Source organism: Mastomys coucha, unplaced genomic scaffold (genome assembly GCF_008632895.1).
Source record: "Mastomys coucha isolate ucsf_1 unplaced genomic scaffold, UCSF_Mcou_1 pScaffold21, whole genome shotgun sequence".
In the NCBI taxonomy this organism is placed as follows: Eukaryota; Metazoa; Chordata; class Mammalia; order Rodentia; family Muridae; genus Mastomys; species Mastomys coucha.
The window spans coordinates 185,234,463-185,244,115 of record NW_022196904.1 but is presented as its reverse complement, the minus strand read 5'-3'; the positions used below and the strand labels follow the sequence as shown (position 1 = coordinate 185,244,115).

Sequence of the window (9,653 nt, the reverse complement as noted above, 5' to 3'; positions counted from 1 at the left end):
AGCTGGGCTGCTGGGTGGGGCTCAGACAGGCAGAGTTCATAAACAGCTTCTCCAGCCACATAGCTGGAGGAATGGACTGCAGCCAGCTGCTGCCTGTCTGGGTGCCTAGACCCTCCCAGGCCTGGCCAGCCAGAGACCTTTTCTGGGAAAACAGCAAAGCAGCTGGATCCTCCGGTATGGGGTTATGGACTCATCCGTGGGGTTTTAAAAAAAAAGGGTGTTGTACGTCAGGGAGAGCCTGGCTTGAACCCCAGCTCTCCCACCTTCTACCTGACTTCTCCTGGCAAATATTGATTCTCTTGGTTCTAAATGCAGCTAACCACACTGACTGGCTGTGCAGCCCTGGCTTTCTGTCTCCTCATCTTTTGGAGGAACTGAGGCACATGACACTAAGGGCTCTGTCTGCAGTGTTCTCTGCGTAGGCTAGAGGGGAGGTGTTCTTCCTGCAGTGCAGAGTTTGGGTACCTGGTGACACCTCTCAGGGTGAACACAACCCAGTGGCTCTGTTCCTGGTTTACTTCAACTGTATTGAGCATCCCACAATGACTAGCCTATTAAGGCTTTGGGTACAAAGATAAGCAGAGGCCTTACCCTGAAAACACACAGATGAGACCAGCAGGAAAAATATAACCCACAAAAATAAGCATGGTGTGTGGTTAGGAGTAAAGAGTACATTAGGAAAGAATACAGATCAAAGCCTAGCAAGGGTGAAAGCAAAGAGGGGGGTGCGTAGCTGAGGAGGGAGGGGAAGCCGCAGCTAATCTCTCATGATCTTGAGTGATAGGTCAGACATGAGAGGACCAATGGACAGGTAGCAGCTCAGGGCTGTAGGAGTTGGAGCAGAGTGGAGACTTGTTAGCCCTCTATAGAATTTCCTGACATGAGAAAAAAAAAAAAACAAACCAGAAAACATTTTCCCAATGGATTTTTTGATGTTGTTGTTCCCTGAATGAAATAGCTCAGAATTTTAAAGTGTGCAGTTGCCTAAGACTGCTGCTTGTTGTTGGCCAGTCAGTAGCCTCACCATGGATTTCTTCTCTGCCCTCTCACGCAGCCATCTCCCTGCATGAGAGATGTAAAAGTGAGTGCATTGCATGCAGAGAGTCCTCTCTTAGTAGACAGACTCCCTTGGGGCTTTGTTGCCCTAGCAGCTGGTCTTGGCCAGCTCTCCACATTCTAAGAAGTGAGCCTTCTGGGACAGGATGTATCAGTGAGAAGCAGCTGGCTTCGGTTGTATGGGGTGTGTGTTCGTGTGCATGTGTGTTCCAGACTAGGTGTTTTGCAGCTGACTTCCGCCTGGGGGGAATTGTGCAGCCCTCAGTTCGTGGCTACCTAGAGAAGATAAACTTGACTAGCCACCTGCAGGGCCCAGCTGCAACAAACCAATACTCTAGAGGTAAACACAGCAATTCAGAAAACCAATTCCTGAAGAAGCAGACTCCTCCCGCCTCATCAGCAGAAGGGATCCAGGGGCTCATGGAACTCAGTTAAGCTTCCCAGAGACATGGGGTCTACATCCGGCCCGTGCCGCTAGACAACAGTCCAGGAGGGAGGGCTCTAGGGAGCTCTGCTCCAGCCAAGCATTGCCACGGGTCACATTAGGGCCCAGCCTCAGGACAGGGGATTGAGGAAGACACTATTGTGTGTTACTCACTTGCCTTGTCCTCGTACCTGAGTCAAGTCCCACTGGCATCCACTCCCTCAGCTGCAAAGTAACGGTATCTCCTCGTTATGAACAATAGGAAGAAAATTCCCCCTCAATGACTTACGAATGAGCTGAGAGAACCCCCATCACCTCATACTTACTCAGACAAGAGTCCCATTGGGTTTGCACCAGCCGAAGGTGCTTGCTCTGTGTACATACTGACAATAGGTTCGGTTTTCCAGGCTTCTGACGGGTGATTATTAGCATGAGTGTGGCTGCTGGAGATAAACACGACGATTATCAAAGGAAATGTTGAAAAGCAAAAAGAAGGAAAAGAAACTGTAGAAAGAAGGAAGACCTCCAAACGCACCAGGACCAGAGAGTCCCGGGGCAAACAGGTCTAGATGTGTCAGTCACTGGCTAGCGAGTAAAATGATTGCTCTGGACACTTTGAAGACATTTGTAATGGTGGCCCTGCAGAGCTTAACAAGGCAACGCTTCACAGAATGCTAGTTTAGAATATAAATTATCTTCAAATAGTTCCACTTATTAAAGTTTGACTATTTAAAGGGGGAACTCTCCAGTGTTGACCTCCAGACCCAGGAAGCACCAAGCCTCTTCCACAGTGATCTGACTACAGTTAGGTCAGCTGACTGCCTACCAAGCCTCTTCCACAGTGTTCTGGCTACAGTTAGGTCAGCTGACTGCCTATATCAAGTGTGGCCCAGGGATCCTACAAAAAGTCAGAGACAGAGATGTTACACAAAAGAAGGAAAGGCAACCCAAGCTAACCACTGGGGTGCACATGGGCAATCACATCGTTGCCCAACTGTATCTGCCAACAGGTCGGATGGTCCAAACAAGCATGCTCCTTGATCAGTCGGCAAGTCTGTTTGACCTTTACTCATGGTTCTAGAGGGTGAATTTCCTCCCAACACTTGTGGTTTACCCAGGTTGGGAGGAGAGGGGGTGGGTCAGGAAATAAGATTTGTGGCCAGACCAAACACCTAAGTTCAATGAGTTGAACTGTTGTCGTTACATCTGTGTGAATCCTGTGTGCTTTTAGAGAAATGGAACCAACTGAGCTGTGTATCAAGCCCAATGTTTGAGAGCAAAAAGTACCAGACTGCCCAGGGCTGCCCTGGACAATCCCCGGGCTTCGTGCCAAGGCAGCTAGGCTCATGGGAAGTCCTGGTTATAAAAGCACCTTTCTTGACACTTTTCCTCTAAATATATTTCAGTGTCCAGATAAATATCATTTATGTACAATAACATGAAAATACAAATAAAAAGAAAGAAAATTTAAAAACATCTGCAATCCCATTATAAATAACCAGTTACCATGTATATTAATAACTCCTGTTAACAAGCTGTCATTCACGCATATAAATGAATGCATTAATGAGATTTTTTTTTCTTACTCAAAAATAAAAATCTTCCAGAAGGGCTGAAAAATGCCACCTTCAGGGCAAGACACAGAATCAACAATCACAAATCATGGCAGCTGCGGACACCTGCACTGGGCTTGTAAAAGGATACAACCATCAGTGGTTTGTAATGCACAGGGTGGGATAGTCAGGGGTCCCTAGCCCTCACTGTTGAGCTGTTGGCTACTGATAGATTCAGAGAAGGAAGATCATTGTCTTTGGGAAGATCAGGCCACTGATGACGCCAGTAGGCCTATTAGATAGTTTTGATCCAGTCGGTGACAAAACCAACCCAGAAGGCATTGGCCAGGACGAGAGCAACAAGTCTGGTCCTTTGTGATCTCTAGGTTTTCAGGCAGAAACCCTCACCTAAGCTGGATAACGTTTTCTCAAAGGAAACATAACTTTGATAGAACAGTGAGTGCCTTTGTAACCACCCTAGCCTCTGACTCCTGGAACGGGAATGGGTTGGAAAGAGAGCAGGCACTTAATAGGGATGGAAGAAGAAGAGATGGGGTATGGAGAGAAAGTAAAAACATGCTGTGTATACGTATGACATCATCAAATAACAAAATCAGTTAAGAAACCATCTCCCTGATACACTTAGAGCTGAGAGGACATCTCTGACAGTAAGACCATGACCATTCTCCCTATGTATGTCCCTCGTGCATTCCCAAATACAAACTCCTGTGTGCTAAACACATGCAAGTACATAAATGAAGCTATAAAAACATTGCAAGAAAACCCAGGAAACAGCTTGCATAATGTGAGGATGAAGAGGCCGCTTAAGCAAGACAGGAAGCCCAGAAGCAGACTGGAACACTGGAACATTTTGAACCTGCATGATGAAAGATAGTGCAGACAAAGTTCAAAAACAAGTGCCAGGCTTAGGCGAAATATTTTCAGCTTTCAGCAGACAGAGGATTAATATTTCTCACCAAGCACAAATGCCTTGTGCCCACGACCCTCAGACTCTGACTTCCACCCCTTCTGGGTGCTTCAAAACATTGTCTTTTCCCCTCCTCTCTCTCTTTCTTTCTCCTTCTCTCTCTCTCTCTCTCTCTCTCTCTCTCTCTCTCTCTCTCTCTTGCACGCGCTCTCTCTCTCTCTCTGTGGATAGATTTTCACACTTAGTGTTCAAAGAGTGCCCAACTTAAACATCTGATAGGAAAAATAAGTAAGGAATATAAATAAAGAATTCAGGGAAAAAAGGCAATGGTTAATAAACACAGAAAAGATGGACAACCTCTCTGTCGTAAGGGAAATACAAAACTTCAAACCCAGTGCTTGCAGATACATAGAAACAAGTGTTCAGACGCTGCTCTTGTGAGTTTAGATCAGTATACTCTAGAACAAGCGATTTGGCAGGTTCTTCGGGAACTTTAAGGGTGTCTACTTTTTGACCCATCAGTAGCATTTTTGAGAGATTGGAATTATACAAATTCACAAGCATATTCATGCTCACTGCAGCTAGAGGAGCCAGCTGAATATTCATCAGTAAGCTGTGCTAATATCACATAGTAGGAGCACCAGTTAGTCAACGGGGAGGATATTTTGTGAGTATGGACTTTGACCTCATGCATATGACATATTGTTGGATAGAGCACTTTTTTTTTTTTTTTTTTTTTTTACCTATTTGGGTCAAATACAAGCCTTGAGGAAAGCCTGAAACTATTAGAAGCAAAGTATTAATGGAACTTGTCTGGAGATGGGGAGTTAGTTGGAAAAGAGATGGCTTTTCTCTATCTTCTTAACAGATTCATTCATTATCTTGACGTTAGACGTACGTCTGACTTAGAGAAGTTATGGTGTGTGGGGCATAGGAGATGGCTCCGTGGATAAAGGGCTTGCTGTGCAGACAGGAGAATGGACATTTGGATCCCCAGAACCCACAACAGCTGGGCACAGCTGCACACATCTATAACCCTAGCACTGGGAGCAGAGACCGGCAGATAACTGGACAACTCATGTAGCTGGGCCAGTGAGCTTCAGGTTCAGTGAGAGAAGGTATCTCCAGAAATCTGCAGGGGAATGATAAAGAAAGACACTCGGTATTGACCTCTGGCCTCCACGTGCACACATATGTATGTATATGGACATGAATGAGTGAGTACAAGTGTGTTGCTTATATACATGCACATATATGCATATACACATATACATGCACGTATACATATATGTGCACACATACATATACATGCACGTGTACTCATATACACACATGTATCCACATATACATGCACATGTGTGCTCATATACACACACATATAACATGCACATTTACACATACCAAGCTGTTATTTGCCAAATGACAAACCACTAAGAGACAAAACCTGGACTCGAGGTAGCACTCTCCTGACCGACCCCCAAGCCTACCTTCATCCCACACTGCCAAGCCATTCCCTGGGTGGCTTAGCAAACATAGCTTACACCCTTTTGCCTAGCTTGCTCAGGACCCGCTTAGGCGGGGCTCAGCCTGTGATCAGCCTTATGGTCATCTGCTTCTGACAGTGGGGAGTTAGGATGTCCTTGGGAAGGCTCCTCTTCCAGCCTGACTCCCTGTCACAGGCGCCTCAGAATCACACAGCATGTGCTGGGATGGTCACAGCGGCACCCGGATGTTCTCTCGAGGCTCTGTTTCCCTTGGAAACATATTATCTACTGCAAACCTGGAGACCATGAGGAGACCACGCCCACCAAGTGTCTCTGCCTCAGAGCAAAGGCTCATGGTTCCATTGCGCTTGGACACCCGTTTCTCCTGAGTACAGTTTCTTCAGTTGGAGCAGGGAGTGAAAAGATAACAAACCTTATCGTCATCCTCTCTGGGAGAACCAAGAGAGATTACCGTGCATATTTCTCAAGGCCACAAGCAGCAACATACCCACAAGCCTTTGCACTGAGATTGCCACCCTGTAGTCCAGGAAGCTGAGACGTCGACTTAGCCACTCTCTCTAGGGAGTGGAGGGAAAGCCATGAAGCAGGCAGAACTGCTGAGTCCCGCAGGGAAAGCCACGGAGCAGGCAGAACTGCTGAGTCCTGCACACTTGTTTTTCCTGTGCTGTGCCTCCTTTGCTAACTCTCTGGCCTCCTGCCTGAACCAATATTACAGTGCCACCCCATCCTGGTTGACATTCCGGACTTGGCTTCTTCCCTACTGGTCTCGTGGTTCTCACCTGATCCAATCTTCCTTGTACACCTGGAACTGCTCCGACAGAGACCTTCTGGGAAGACATATCCTGCTCAAGACAGCCCAGTGACAAGCTGACACATTTAAAGTCTATTAGGGGTCATTTCATGTCATCAACCTATCCACAGGCACACAAGAGCCAGCCAATTTCCACCATCCTACACTGGAGGGTAAGCTTCCTGTCCAAGGACAGGAGCCATATTGCATTTCCACACAGAACGCACAGGGCTTCCTACAAGCACTGTACAAATACCTATTTACACACCCTTCTTCCTTGCCACAAACAACTCCTAAAGATGCTATAGATCACCCAGTTAAGTGTAGACTGACAAAGTTTTCTTAAAAAGAACAAATTAGTAAATATTTCAGAGTTTGTGGGTCTTAAGAGCTAAAAGTCAATGTAATTAGGTATAAAAAGCAAAAGGGAAAACAGATTTCTATGGGATGGGTGTTACTTTTCAGGTTTTTTGTTTTATTTTGTGTCTGGTTTTCGAGGCAAGGTTTCTCTGTGTAACCCTGGTTATTCTGGGACTCACTAGAGAGTAGGCTGCCCTAGGACTCAGAGATCTGCCCGCCCTGCCTTCCAAGTGCTTGGATTAAAGGAATGTGCCAACATCACCTGGCTAGATGTTCCTTTTTCCTACTTATGTACAACTTTTTTATTTCTAGAACTTTGTTACAGTGGTCCCCAACTGTAATCCCAATATTTAAGACCCAAGAGGATCAGAAGCTCAGGGTCATTCTTTTGTTACATAGCAAGCCTAAGGCTAATTTAGCATATCCAAACTTTGACCCAGTGTGCAAAGGGGCCTACCACCAAACCTGATAAACCGAGACCCACAAAGTCAAGGAGAGAAACCATTCTGGCAACCTCCACAGGTTCAAAATGGCTGACGGAAGCGCACTCTTCTACCCAAGCTTTGGCCGTGTTATTCTTTCCACCTGGCTGCTCACCTGCAAACTTTGAAATGTCCTTAAGCACCTGCTCAAGAGTTAGGCACTGCTCTAGCAAATCAACGCTTCTACAGTACAGGGGCATGAGATTACAATCTAGAGCTGCTTGGTTGGAAGCCCAGGCTACTGCCCTGGGCTCAGAACCTCTGAAGTGGTGGCCCGAAGAGAGCTGAGCTAATCTCTATGGAGTTTGACCACAACACCTAGCTGGCCTTAGCTACATACTCACCTGGTCCCAAGGCAAACTCTCTGCATGCTGAGGGAGTTCTTGGGGGGCCTTCTTCCTAACTCCTTTCCTGACAATTCTCTTTCAGGAAATGAAAGCATACAGTTATGATCTAGTTGTCTCCCTAGTGGGATGATATCATAACACGATGCCACGTACTTGTAATTTAGGAATATACCAACCAATTGTTTTTTATGACACGGCATGAACAAATACCAAATCATGGCAAACAGTTTCCAGACCTAGCTGACAAGCCTATAGTATCAAAACTTGGGAAAGAGAGAGGCAGAACCAGGAGTTAAGAGATCAGCTAGGCCTCATGGAGACCCTGTCTCAAACAAAAATAAGCAGGGTTGGTAGCACACATCCCAAACACAAAAGTGTAAACCAAGAGGCCGGCTGGATAACTCGGTGGCCGGGAAAAGGTGCTGGTCTGCCAACCTAAGTTTGATCCCCTGGGTGGAAATATACTGACCAGTCAAAGGTGGACATCATGAGTGTGCATGCCCACACATGCACATGTAAAAACAATTCTCCCATCTCCAATGGCTCATTCTAATCTGTTCTGTGTGTATTTATTATAAAAAGCCAAGATAACAAAATTGCCTTTATTATAAATTTCTGCAAACTAGAAAACCCAAAGATCTATTCCAATTACCTTGTAAACCAAACCACTCCAAATTCTATTTACATTATTTCTCAACCCCAGGCTTGAGGCTTCTAAAGTTTGCAGAATACTTTGACTCATTCTCGCTTCTTTGGGTAAATTTAAATCATTCACATGAATCCAAACGCCACACATCCTACATAATTAACAAGTTAGAAGATTCCCCAGCACCAGAAAAGGTTTAATCTTAAAAAACAAACAAACCAAACACAGCTTTCACATCCCATCCACTGCATGGCATCATTAACAAGAAGGACAGTGTACAATTTAAACTGACTCTTAACTCTTCCCAATTTTAGCTTTCTCGGAAGGATCCCATCTTTGATAATGGCAGAAGATGCCGAGACATCTGAATCCCTTCATACTCATTGCCTTCGAGCCTTTTTGTCTCTGCTCAATCCGAGCAAATCTTCTCATCCTTGCTATAGGATCTTTCAGCACCGACAGCAACATGTGAACCCTTCTCTCGGAAAGGCACTCTGAAATTCCCTCAAGATTCGTTCACTTCTGTTCTCCACGGGTCTGCTCTCAATCCGGCGATGGAGCGCTTAGCACTGGGGTTCAGGGTTAGCTTTTTCAGGACCTTTACTTCATCTTTCGTCTGAAGAGTTTCTGGGTCCTCAACTGAGTCGACTTTCTCTGATGGCTTCTCCATGGCGACGGACAGAGAAGCCTCAAAAAACTAGCTCCGAACAAAATTGCTTAGTTTTTGGAAAGACCTAAACCCCAGATCCAACTAGCGGAGGCAAAGTGACCCTGGCTAGATGTTTTAAAGAGAAGGGTTTCATATAGTGCAGGCTCGTCTTGAACTCAGTCTATAACCAGGGAAGAACTTGTGACTCGGACCACAGGCACATGCTGCCAGGCCTGTTCGCATGGGGCTGGAGCTTGAACTCAGGGCTTTGCGAATACATATTCTACTGTAAAAACTACATCTCCAGCTCTCTGAGAGATTTTTATTGGTGGTGTTAAAAAGTATAGTAATAATTAAGAATGTCTTTTTATAATACAGGTCTCCTAATGAGGAAAGCTAACTTTGCTTTGAGGAGTAATGTTTGGCCTCGTTGGGATTCAAAGGAAGTGTTTTCTATCATTAAAATCCACTTCAAATGTTCATCTGTGTGTGTAACAAGATTTTATGTGTTGCATCTTTGAAAGAAGCAGCTGAATTTAACATAATATCCATATCATAAAATATTCCTTTTTTCTTTAATAACTTTTTAGTTGGCAGACAGTAAAGTAATTTGTCAATCCTTTCAAGATAATACCTATTAGGATATGTTCATTCTTACTCATGTCTCTGCCTCTAAAGTTGCCTACAGAAAAACATTATTATTATTTCAATTTAGATGTGTGTGTGTGCGTGCGTGTATGCGTGCATGTGTGTGTGTGCGTGTATGTGTGCGTGTGTGCGTGCGTGCGTGTCTGTGCGTGTGTGCGTGTGCGTGTGCGTGTGTGTGTGTTGTCTGTAAGTATGTCTGTGCACTATGTGTGTGTGTGTGTGTGTGTGTGTGTTGTCTGTATGTCTGTGCACCGTGTGTGTGTGT

The 9,653-nt window shown here is 45.3% G+C and overlaps 1 long non-coding RNA gene and 1 pseudogene across 2 annotated transcripts; both read right to left on the bottom strand.

The window, feature by feature from the left end:
• Positions 1 to 910: 910 nt before the first annotated feature.
• LOC116101486 lies at positions 911 to 5,693 on the bottom strand. 2 transcript variants are annotated; one of them, XR_004122844.1, is made up of 4 exons: positions 5,449 to 5,693; positions 1,807 to 1,923; positions 1,655 to 1,705; positions 911 to 1,062 (listed from the first exon to the last, which is right to left on the bottom strand). It is a non-coding gene; the product is annotated as an uncharacterized LOC116101486 (long non-coding RNA). The 2 variants fall into 2 exon arrangements; XR_004122845.1 differs by having other exon boundaries at positions 1,672 to 1,705.
• A 2,692-nt stretch (positions 5,694 to 8,385) lies between these two features.
• On the bottom strand, positions 8,386 to 8,761 carry LOC116101485 (annotated as a pseudogene).
• Between the last annotated feature and the right edge of the window lie 892 nt (positions 8,762 to 9,653).